The 12,233-nt window shown below is 35.5% G+C and overlaps 1 protein-coding gene across 11 annotated transcripts in view; it reads right to left on the bottom strand.

Moving 5' to 3' along the window:
- Positions 1-12,233, bottom strand: part of RARB (retinoic acid receptor beta) — a 787,370-nt gene that overhangs the window by 535,060 nt on the left and 240,077 nt on the right. For 10 of the 11 annotated variants that reach the window (XM_084987265.1, XM_084987271.1, XM_084987268.1 and 7 more), the window contains one exon: positions 6,114-6,165. The gene's annotated coding sequence lies outside the window, so the exon portion shown is untranslated. Of the gene's footprint in view, positions 1-6,113; positions 6,215-12,233 lie in introns of all 11 variants that reach the window. The other variant, XM_084987264.1, reaches the window with a different exon arrangement.

Here is a 12,233-nt window from a genome sequence, read left to right as displayed (position 1 = left end):
CAGGGTTAACTACACTCTTTCTGGGCACTTCCTTAGTAATTAGGTGTCTGTCTATGTTTGCCAGTTAGGACCCGTGTATTACCCAGCTATGTGTCTTCAGTGTTTGGTATAACATCTGGCATGTAGTCTGGGTTCACCATGTGTTCAACTGTTGACTGCAACTGGGGAGGGATGGGTTTGGGGGCAGAAGGCACAGCATCAGTCCACACACTGAGGTGCTAAGTCACTCTGCCTTGACAGATGAACAAAGATAGCTGATTGACAGAACAACTTTTTACAGGATAATCTCTTAAATAAGAAGAGGCCAAAAAAAAAAAAAAATACATGGGAGTTAACATAGATGATTTTTTTCTTTTTCTTTCTTTTTTTGTATTATCAGAGTTTTCTACAAAGTACACATACTACTTTTATAATTGGGAATTTTTAACATTAAATTTCTTTTGAGGTCTGCCTTTATGTATTCATAGGGCAAAAAAGAGAGAAAAGGTTGTATGTATTAGACACACACATACAGAGGCAGGGTAGTGAAATGAAAAAGAGGAATATGGATTTCTAGCAGAAATTCTAGGAGCTGGAATCCTAGGAGTTAGAACACATTTTTCTTCAATAAAAGTATTGCCCAAATTCTTCAAGAAGCAGTTATCCAATGGCCTTTGTTTCTAAGTGACTTTTAGGCAGAAATAGGACAAAGAGAAATTATTTACTCAAATGGCCTGTCACTCCTGATTTTCAAGAATTAAACACAGAAAAGTATTTGTAGATAATAAATTTGATCTTAACATATGCTCTCCTGAATTATAACTCAGACTGTAATCTTTACTGATGAGATCTAGACACTGACATCCTAGTCAAGCAATTCAAGCCATCAAAATAAGCAACCCCTTATGAAAATGAAAATTGAATATTACATTGGAGAAATTGAAAGCATGTTTTTATCAAAGGCAATTTGTCTGTTATCTGACAGGCTTGGAAAACAACAGGAAAATTATGTCTCTCACATTAAAATGAAAAGGCAGCAGCTTCTTTAAACATTATAGTAATAAGGGAACGCTGGGTCATTCAGAAAAACCCTGTTTCTTCTGTATGCTGGCACTGTCTGTCTTCCTTTCTTGCATTCTGCTGGAGGACCAGGTGTGGGCAGTGGGGAAGAGCACATTTCTCTTCTAGCTAATGGATTGTAGAAGAAAGGAGTACATATTTCTTTCTTTTTAAAAAAATTCTCCCTTTGTTGGTTAGAAAAAAAAAAAAATAGTGAGGCTACAAAGCCATCTCAAGGGCCATCAAGTGTTAAAACCAGGAAGGAGGTGTGACAGGCAGCAGGAGGCTTCCTCCTTCTTGAGGCAGAGCCAAGGTCACCAACAGCTTCCAGCCCTGAGTCAGCCTCTTTGATGTTATTCGTTGTGTTTAGCCCATGTGAGCTGCATCAGTGTAAGAGATTCACATCCTTGATTCTAAGATATAGTACCAAATATGACCTAACTGCACATTTATTTGAAGAACTTTTAGTCTCTGTCCACGGTGGCAAGGAAAGCAGCCATGAATTCTGATCATGCTTTGAGTGGAGCAGTCATGTTTCAGGTCTATATTTGGGTTATGTTTGTTAAATGTTCATGAGTATAATGGAAAACTTTAGTTCAATATGTAGCACATCTATGGAAAATACTTCTAATGCTTGAGTCTGTTTAAAACTATTGTTACTCGTTATAGCCAGAGCTGCTTGTGTACTGCAAAGATTTGCTTATTTTATTGCAGCAGTGTTACCATAAAATATCTTGTTTTCTTTTAAATGGACCATCTAGGTGAAAAGAATAGTTATTAACCCAATAACTGGTTCTTCAATGCCAATATTTTACAGAGCTCAAGGTTCACTAAAGCACTATTTGGTATAGAAATAAATTTTATGCAAACCAGGGGAATCTTAGATTCTCTGCAAGGGTTGTAATAACTAAAATAATTTTTTTAAAAAAGACTTCACAATAATGTAGGAGTGACTCCAGAAACTGGAAAAAAAAGTTCTAGAATGGTGCATACAATCAGGTGTACTTAACCAATTTATGCTTTTCCTATGTTCTTCAACTACATGAACCTCATTGATTATTGATTGACCTTTGCCCACCGCCTTTGTAATTCAGAGTCTCAGTGACTAAAATACTTCATTTCTGAGATCTGGGAAGGCTGATATGTAAGTGGTCTGGAGTTCAATTTGTGGACCTGTAAGTGTAGTGGGAAAGAGTGATGCAGAGCTCTTTCTAGCTATGTGGCCTTAGAACCTCAGTTTCTTAAATAGAATTTTGGAAAACAACACTTTCTTCTAGTGCAAGAAATACTAAATGTATGAAGGTGTTAGTTCTCTTCCATGTGCTTTAAGTACCTTTTAGATAAGCACTGGGTAAAGTTTTCTCCTTCCAGTAGATGCTATATATTTCCCTTCTTGGAACAATTAGCTACATGGGTCATAAATATCCCTTGATAATATTATAGACATGATTTAGTGAACAGTAAAAGTAGGAACCCTTTCTTAAATAGCCTATCACCGAATGTGGAAAAAAAAAAAAACACTAAAAATAATGCCATTTTTGATTGCTGATGTCATGGACATTGGCAAGAATATTGAAGCTGTACATCAAAAAGATATTTTGGGGATAAGTCAGCATAAGAATAAAATAGAGCTCTGGAGCTCTCGTGAAATTGAGAGATCTCTTTTGTATCAAAGTATATTTATGAGATAATATTTCAACAGAAATGGAGAAAAAATGGAAATCCATTGCCATTATATTACTATTGTGTTGAAATGGCAATCTTATAATGAAATCTAAAATTCTAGCACTCATATCCTAAAGTGGATGCCTGCTTGCTTTAATCTTGGTTATCGTTATATCGCTAAGGCAATCACTGAAATTAGCTTTGGCATTTACAAAAAGGCAAGATAGGTCTTCTCTTCCCTCCTGCCTTTTCATAATCCCTTCCCTCTAGCTCTATGGTGTCCTTGACAGCCAAAGTTCAAGAACACGCAACTGCAACCAGAAATTCGATCATCACAGTTTTCACTAATATGAGTCTTTAAAAATTTTTTGTCTTTTTATGGCTGCACCCAGGGAACATGGAAGTTCCCAGGCTAGGGGTTGAATCAGAGCTATAGCTGCCGACCTACACTACAGCCACAGCAACATGGGATCTGAGCCACGTCTGTGACCTATACCACAGCTCACTGTAGTGCAGGATCCCCAATCCACTGAGCAAGGCCAGGAATAGAACCCACTAGTATCATGGATACCAAGGGAACTACCCACTAGTTGAGTCTTGCAAAGTCACATAGGAACTGTTAATTCTGGTTCAGCTCACCCAAATCACACCCTCTGAGACCTCTTAGTGATGTGGAGTAAAAAGGTTTATGAACACTCCTCTTTCCTTGAAGCTGAGCCTGAATATGACCCTGTTCAAGGCCCCAAGCTCTCAGGGTCTAAGCTTCTTCATTTGTGGAATAATTGTCTATGAGTTCTAATATTTTATGACTACTATAGTCTTGCTATTGTTTCTTAAACTTCTGCTATTCAGATTTCACTGGCACAAATTTTGCCTTTGGTTAAGCAATTTTTACTCTGTATGTATTATTTTTATTTAGGTCAGCATACTTTTTTGTTTTGTTTTTTATCTGAATAAATATGTTTAATTAAGATGGACAAATTAGAACACACCTATAAGTGATAAATCAGCTTCATTTACCTCAAATAGAATATAAGCTGTAAAAATAAAAAGGATGGGGGGAAAAAAGCCAGTGTAATTGCTTCCTGGTTAGATTCTGTGACCTCAGAATAGGTCTGAGTCTCAAGACTGATCTCTTTTTTAAAATTGCTGCAGAGGATGCAATACCATTACATAGCCATTCTTGTTGTGAGCCACACGGGAAGTCCTACATAGCTATTCTTACCAAGAGAATCAGAAGTTTTGGAGGATGAGTAGAAGGAAAATAAAATAATGTCCTCATTATAGGAGCTAAAATGACTTAAATCATTACTGGTACCACCACTGGTGTAGATCCCATTGCTGGGAAAACTTCTGCGGCTAACAGAAGGGTGTGTTGCATTTCAAACTCAACTGTGAATTCTTCAATTTTAAAAATGTCCTGACTGGAGTTCCCGTCATGGCTCAGTGGTGAATGAATCCGACTAAGAACCATGAGGTTGCAGGTTCGGTCCCTGGCCTTGCTCAGTGGGTTAAGGATCCAGCGTTGCCGTGAGCCGTGGTATAGGTTGCAGACGCGGGTCAGATCTGGTATTGCTGTGGCTCTGGTGTAGGCTGGTGGCTACAGCTTCGATTCGACCCCTAGGCTGGAAACCTCCATATGCCGTGGGAGCGGCCCAAGAAAATGGCCAAAAAAAAAAAAAAGACAAAAAATGTCCTGACTATATCCACATACTTATTCTCACAAATGAATATTATATCAACTTGAACTACTTAACTATTTTTTCCCTATATCGTATGCCATTGTCATTATTAGTAACACTTAATTAGTATAAAATGCTTTGTTCTCCAGAATATAAACTGGAACAATAAATTACTAGAATTATTCCAATTTACATTGAAATTTGGACAAAAGCTAGCTTTGAGTTAAAAAAAAAACAAGAAAAATAACAATACAAGACAGAAGAAAGTTACATTCAATCTTAAAGTATTCAACTGGATGAAACTACATCAAACAGAGAACAAAACAAATTTATCATGTCATAAAAATACATTAAATTCCAAATGAATTAGAAAAAGCAATGAAGTTATTTGGAACTGCAATAGGAATTCTATTTTAAAATACCCACTTGAACTTACCCAAAAGGTTCACTTAAAGATAAATTAAATATGATTATAATATGAGAAATTTATAGGTAAGTAGCAGTACATTAATTCCTTATTTTTTCCTAGTACACTTTAATATGTTTTTCTTTCCTTTTCCTTGTACATACTTATCTTCCCAATAAAAATAATGAATAATGAAGGAAATGATTGGTAAATGAAATTTTATTTTCTCTATAATTAGATTTCCCCTCTCAAAAATCTTCCATCTTCTTAAATCACTATGAATTAAACTATAGTGTTTCCTTTATTGCAAAATTCCATGCAAAGCACGTTAATCCTTTCTCAGGAAATCTCAGGGTCCTTCTGGTATAGTCATGTTTACCCAGACTTTGCCAACAGTTTGAGAACAGGGCTTTTAAGGGGATTTACATGATAAGCGTCCTGGACTTCTTGAGATATCAGTAAATTTGGGCAATTCTTCCTTGCCCAAGTGCTTCAGCTACATGAGCAAAAAATTCTGCATCATTGCGGGAGGAGAATTTTCTCATATACTAACCAAGAATTACATAAATCATTTCACTTAGTTTTCAAAATAACTCTGCAATCTGGGTCTTCGTGCCCACACTTTACCTGTGAGGCCAGTGAGCCTATCTGCCTCCTCAAAGGTCACATCTAATAATGGAAACGGGAACTCAGTTCCCTTCTCTCTATAGCCAGGATATTCATGATGTTTCCTCATCAAACATCATGGTTTGCTAAAACAGCTTAACTTTTTTCCTTTTTCTGTCTTTCAGGAGTTAGAAAACTATTATCTGTAGCACAAATGTTTCCTGCTGCTTGTCTTTATAAATAGTTTTATTGGAACACAGTCACACCCAATTGTTTATGTACTGTCTTGGGGTGCTTTTTCACCAGAACAGCAAAACTGAGTAGTTGTGACAGACACTGTGTCCACAAAGCCTGAAATATTTAGTATTTGTCCCTTTCCAGAAAAGGTTTCCCAGCCTCTGCTCTATTCCATCTACATGTTAGCTTAGAGAAAATAAGACTGTCTATACAAGAGATATGTAAAAGAACAATTCATAGAATAATTTATATATAAAGAGGTAATGCTCCATTTTTGGAAAAAAGTTAACCTTTGCGTCTATGTATATACATACAAAAATACTTTCAAAGATCATATGTCAAACTGTAATTATATCTGAGGCATCAGATTATATAAGGAAACTTTCATGATGTTTTAGATATTTAAATTACTTCAGTTTTTAATATGTTAATATTTGCTTATGGTTTGAATTTCTTTATTCCTTAATTTCTTTACTCACCAGGCATGGGTCCTCAGGCAAGTCCCTTCATCTCCACAGGGTTCTATTTGATCTGTAAAATAAGCAGCTGGGTTAGACAATCTTTCAAACTCCTTTTAATTCTAATACCCTGCCACTGTATATTGCACAGCCACTTAATTTCTTAGTATCATTTCATTTTGATAACTACCAATCATAGGGAAAGATGTTTGCAAGGGTGCCTACAATGTAAAATTTTCCATTTGTCATTTTTATTAGAGGTAATCTTCACAGACCACTCACTCTTATCAGACTGTTTCACTAGAATCTTTTTCATGAGAATAGTCATAGGAATTCTAAGATATTTCCATAATTTCCTTAATTTAATCTAAAATTAATTTCCCATTAGAAATCATACTCAACTGTGAGTCTTGGGGGCAAAGGTTCTCTACCTCGGTTTCAAGTTTGTTTTCTCTAAACAAACTTCTTTTAGCTCCCATTCTACGACTTATGTTTGCATTTGTGATTTGGCTTATTTTTGTCAAGAATATAACGCTGAACTTTGTTCTCAGAATGCTCATTTCCTAGAAGTTCCTATTTCCTCTAAATTTGATTTTGTTTTTAGTTTTATTTTAAAAGCAACATTACAAGTCTCAAAACATCATTAAACATAAATCCCAATTTCTCATCAAATATAAAGTATAGAACACTTTTTTTCTTCTTTTTCAACTGCACCTGCAGCATATGGAAATTCCCAGGCCAGGGATGGAATCTACGCCACAAAAAGACAAGGCCAGATCCTTAACCCACCGCACCACAGCAGGAACTCCGTACAGAACACATTTGCTGTCATTTTGTGACTGCTGAAATGACAAAAGTTAAAAGTCAAAGCAAGTACCCAGTAAAAGTGATCTATGGAGAGAGTGAACATGGAGCCAGCGAGTGGAGCCATACATCTGTATGGTCTATGGGGGTACATTTTCAGTCATTTAGCCAAAGCCTCAGGAGGAGTTTAACCAAGATTTCACTTTTAGAGGTGTGCCCTAAGTAATAATTAAAGATAAGGAAAAGACAGGTATCCCACTATTTATAAAAATGAAAAACTAGAAAAGAACTTAAAATGCACATAAACAGTGGCTTGCTTACAGCAACTGAAATGCAACAATGTAATCAGGTATGTGGAGGCATTAAAATTATAACAAAAAGAATGTAAAAGATCATGAGGAAATATTCTAAAAAGTAGAAAACTGCTATAAAATAATATATATGATAGGATTTTATTTCTTAGAAAAATACATATATGAAGATTTATATGTATGTCAGAAAGCAACTGGGAGGGATACCTGCCAAAATGTCATACTGCCTACCACTTGATGAAAGAATTATAGTAAATTTTGAAATCTTTTGGTAAATTTGCAATTTTTCTGCACTGACCACATGTTATATTACTGTAAGAATTATTTAGGAGTGGTAAATTATAGTTTATAATTTTAGGAGTTCCTGCTATAGCACTGTGGGTTAAGGATCTGACTGCAGTGGCCTGGGTTGCTGTGGAGGTGTGGGTTCGATTCCCAGCCCAGCGCAGTGGGTTAAGGATCTGGTGTTGCCACAGCTGTGCCACAGTCAACCGTTGCTTGGATTCCACCCCGGGCCCAGGAACTTGGATATGTTGCAGGTGTACCCCTCAAAAACAACAACAAAAAAATAAAAACAATCACAAAACTTTAAAGTCTCTACATTATTCCTACCCATAGGATCAGAACTTTGTGGGGTCAATCATTTCAACGATCCAGGAAGCACATTATTTCAGTAGAATCTAAGTAAATACTTTGGGTCTACTGCACAATTTTTGATTTTTTAAACTGCATTGAATAAAATTAAAATTAGTGATGATAAGCATACTACCCAAGGCAATCTATACATTCAATGTAATCTCTATCAAATTACCAATGGCATTTTTCAGAGAGCTGGAGCAAATTTTTAAAATTTTGTATGGAAACACAAAAGACCCAGGACCGTCAAAACAATCTTGAAAAAGAAGATCAGAGCTGGAGGAATCAGGGTCACTGACTTCAGACAATACTACAAAGTTACAGTAATTGAAACAGTATGATACTGGCATAAAAACAGAAATATAGGTCAATGGGACAGGATAACAAGCCAGAAATAAGCACATGCAATTATGGTCAAAAGGAGGCAAGAATATTCAATGGAGAAAAAGACAATCTCTTCAATAAGTGGTGCTGAGAAAACTGTACAGCTACATGTAAAAGAATGAATTAAAATATCCTCTAATACTATACACAAAAATAAACTCAAAATTAATTAAAGACCTAAATGTAAAACAGGATACTATAAAACTCCTAGAGGAAAACATAGGCAAAACATTTTTTGACCTAAATTGCAGCAATATATTTTGGGGGGTCTGTCTCTTAGAGTAATGGAAACAAAAGCTAAAAGAAAAAAAAAGGGACCTAATTAAACGTAAAAGCTTATACACAGCAAAATAAACCATAAACAAAATGAAAACACAACCTATGAAATGGGAAAAACACATGCAAATGATACTGACAAAGGCTTAGTTTCCAAAATATAAAATAGTTCATATGGCTCCATATCCAAAAAACAAATACTGCAATCAAGAAATGGGCAGAAAAACCTAAATAGACATTTCTCCAAAGAAGACATACAGATGGCCACCACGCAAATGAAAAGATGCTCAACATCACTAATTATGAGAGAAATGAAAATCAAAACTATGAGGTCAGACTGGACATCATCAAAATATCTACAAACAATAAATGCTGGAGAGGATGTGTGGAAAAAGAGATCCCTCCTACACTCTTGGTGGGAATGTAAATTGGTGCAGCCTCTATGGAGAACAGTATGGAAATTCCTTAAAAAACTAAAAAAAGAGTTACCACATGATTCAGCAATGCCACTCCTGAGTAAATATCCAGTAAAGATGAAAACTTTAACTCAAAAAGATACATGCATCCCAATATTCAGAGCAGCACTATTTACAATAGCCAAGACATGGAAATAACCTACATGTCCATCAACAGATGAATGGAAAAGAAGATGTGGTACATATATACAATGGAATATTACTCAGCCATAAAAGAATGAAATAATGCCATTTACAGCAATATGGATGGACCTAGAAATTATCATATTAAGTGAAGTAAGTCAGACAAAGACAAATATTGTGTGATATTACTTATATGGGGAATCTAAAAAATGATTAAAAATGAAATTATTTACAAAACAGAAACAGACATAGAAAATATATGGTTAACAAAGGGAATGGGGGGAGAGAGATAAATTGGGAATTTGAGATTAATAGATACACAATACTATATATAAAATAGATAACCATCAAGGGTCTACTGTGTAGCATATGGGACTATATTCAATATATTTTAATAACCTATAATGGAAAAGAATCTGAAAAAGAATATATATATGTATGCATATAGTGATTATACTTCAATAAAAATTTCATTAGTGATTCACAAAAAAAGATAGGAACCTAATAAAAATGGTAGTACAGGTTTACACATATTAAATGGTTAAGAAATACATAACAGGGGTTCTTTTGGCCCAGTGGGTTAAGGACATGGCACTGTCACTGTAGCAGCTTGGGTTATTGCTGTGGCGTGGGTTCTGTCCCTGGCCTGGGAACTTCCACATGCCATAGGTGCGGCCAAAGGGAAAAAACAACAACAACAACAACAACAAAGAAATAGATAACAACTACAATAATAAAGCATTTTACCTGGAAAAAATATAAATCAGCAATAAAGAAGATAATAAGATCATTAGATCAACTACTCCTTCATGTCAGTCTCATTCTCTTTCATAGGACAGTGGCTCTTTCAATTCCAAGCTTTTTAAAAAATAAACTGTAATAATTCTACTTATTTGCCAACCAAGTAAAAATCTTAGTTGATTTGCCTGCCCATTCAACTACAAACTTCATGAGGGCTGGAATCATATCTTTTTGCTTCATTTAGCACAGATCTCATTAAATATTTCAATGAAACTATGTAAAAGAACAAAGCCACTTAAGCTTCGCAACATCTTAAAATCAGAAGTCTTTAAATTGATTGGTCAGTTCCTATAATCTATAATGACCCAAAGCTGGCAAAATATTCCCTGAATCTAACCCCTTGGCACTTAGAGAACCCAAGCACTCAAACGCAGAGTGTACTGTATCAACCTCCAGTGGATTTATGGAAACTGAGACCATCAACCTTGACGGTCCAGGAAAAGTTCATCTTCGTTACCTGCACTGCCCATTATTTAATTTTATGCCTTTAAGGGATGACATTTGATAAATCAGCCATAATCAAAACTTTGAACTCCAAATATAATTAACTAGATGGCACCCCAGTGCCATTTAGGTGAAAGTCAAAAGGTAGGAAATTCACACGGTACAGACAATTGTTCCAAATTGATTGGAATGGAAGTACATGATTAGACACTGGTCCAGAGAGGAAAGTGTAATATATTAGTAATTATTAATGTATATATAAGGCTGATTGTGCAGCAATCTGTATTTACATCACCTATCAACAGACTTCCAAAGCAAATTAACAGTATAAGCAACACGTTTTTCAAACAACTCTATAAAATCATGTTTATCTAAGCAATAATTCAATTTCACTGAGAGCTTTTCTACAAGACTTTATTTGTCAAGATCTGAACACATTATCTTTAGTAAAAGTATTCTATTTCTTTTAAAATAAATGATAGCTGTACTTTCTCCAGTGTTTGGACTAGTCTTCTTCCAGCAAGTCTGAATGAAAAAGGGTTCATCATCTCCTTAAAATATAAAAGCAAGCACAAATATAATTTGAAGGCCACGAAACTCAAACAAAAGAAGTATTCTCATTTTTCCTTTGAAGCTGCTCTCATCCCAAAGGATCCATGAATGAGTAAGTCTTTCCTTTGCCAACCCTTCAAAACTGAAATGGAAAGTTACTCGATTATCTGGCAAATTCGGTCAGTGAGGCAAGCCAACCTAAATTAATTGAGGTTTTATTTTAGTACCAATTTTTGCTTATGATTTTTCCAAGAGATTAGGGATTTAAAATTCAGTCTCTAGAGTAAGCATTTTTGTTTTAAATTTTTAGTGGGGAAAGTAACTAGGATATCAAAACCCAATTTCCATTCTCGAATGTAATTTGAAAAATTATGGCGATAACCGCAAATCACTTAACAATGGAACAACTTACTTCAAGTCATAATCAGCACACAAGAGTACTTATTGCAAAAGATTCCTAAAATGTCTCTTCCCTACTGGTTTCTAACTGCCAAGGAGACCTGGTTTGCATGTTGAATGCAACAAGCATGGAAGTTTCCATCAGAAGTCTTATAAAGCTTAAAGGTTGCAGTGGGACCACTCAGACTCAGCCCATAAGCTTTAAGGTTAAAAGCTAACAGTTCAGTGATCTGCCTGATCATCTATGGTGAATCACTGTGGAAACTGTAAAGATGTCCCGGCATTTGAGATAAATGCTGGGGAGTGCCGCCATGAAATACGGCTTTGTGAAGATCTAATAACGAAGGCTCATATACTAACAATATGGTTACTTCAAGGCTTAGTCATTTGTTCTGCATTCAATCAATTTACATGGACTTTAGCAGGTTATTGGTCATAAGATTCTTCCCCAAGGATTCTGAGGACAGGCAAAGGAAGAATTACACTGAGACAATATTTTATTTTGCATTTAAAGACAACGTTATATTTTATTGAATAATTAAAAGAATTCTATCCTCCCAAAATGCTGATGGCAAAACAGTCAGTCAAAATAAAGGTTCAATTTATCATTCCTGAGGTGCACAGAAGTATCAAACAAATCCATAGGGGTTAGACATACACTGAAAATTTCATTACAATATAACCTGCTACTAAGAACATCTATTGCTCTAAGAAGGATTACCAACTTTTTAGCAGGTGCTAAGAATCTAGTGGAGTCAACTTTCTTTCCTTCTTTTTTTTTTAAAAAAAATAATGGCTGTACGTGCAGTATATGGATGTGCCAGAGCTAGGTGTTGATCGGAGCTGCGGGCCTCCACCACAGCCACAGCAACACCTGATCAAAGACGCATCCATGACTTATGCTGTTTGTTGCAACACTGGATCCTTAACTCACT

Source organism: Sus scrofa, chromosome 13 (assembly GCF_054392235.1).
Source record: "Sus scrofa isolate SSC_HxYL_T2T_F1_AM1 chromosome 13, Sscrofa_HxYL_maternal_Yorkshire_Landrace_v2.0, whole genome shotgun sequence".
NCBI lineage: Eukaryota > Metazoa > Chordata > Mammalia > Artiodactyla > Suidae > Sus > Sus scrofa.
This window is presented reverse-complemented; position numbering and strand designations above follow the sequence as displayed.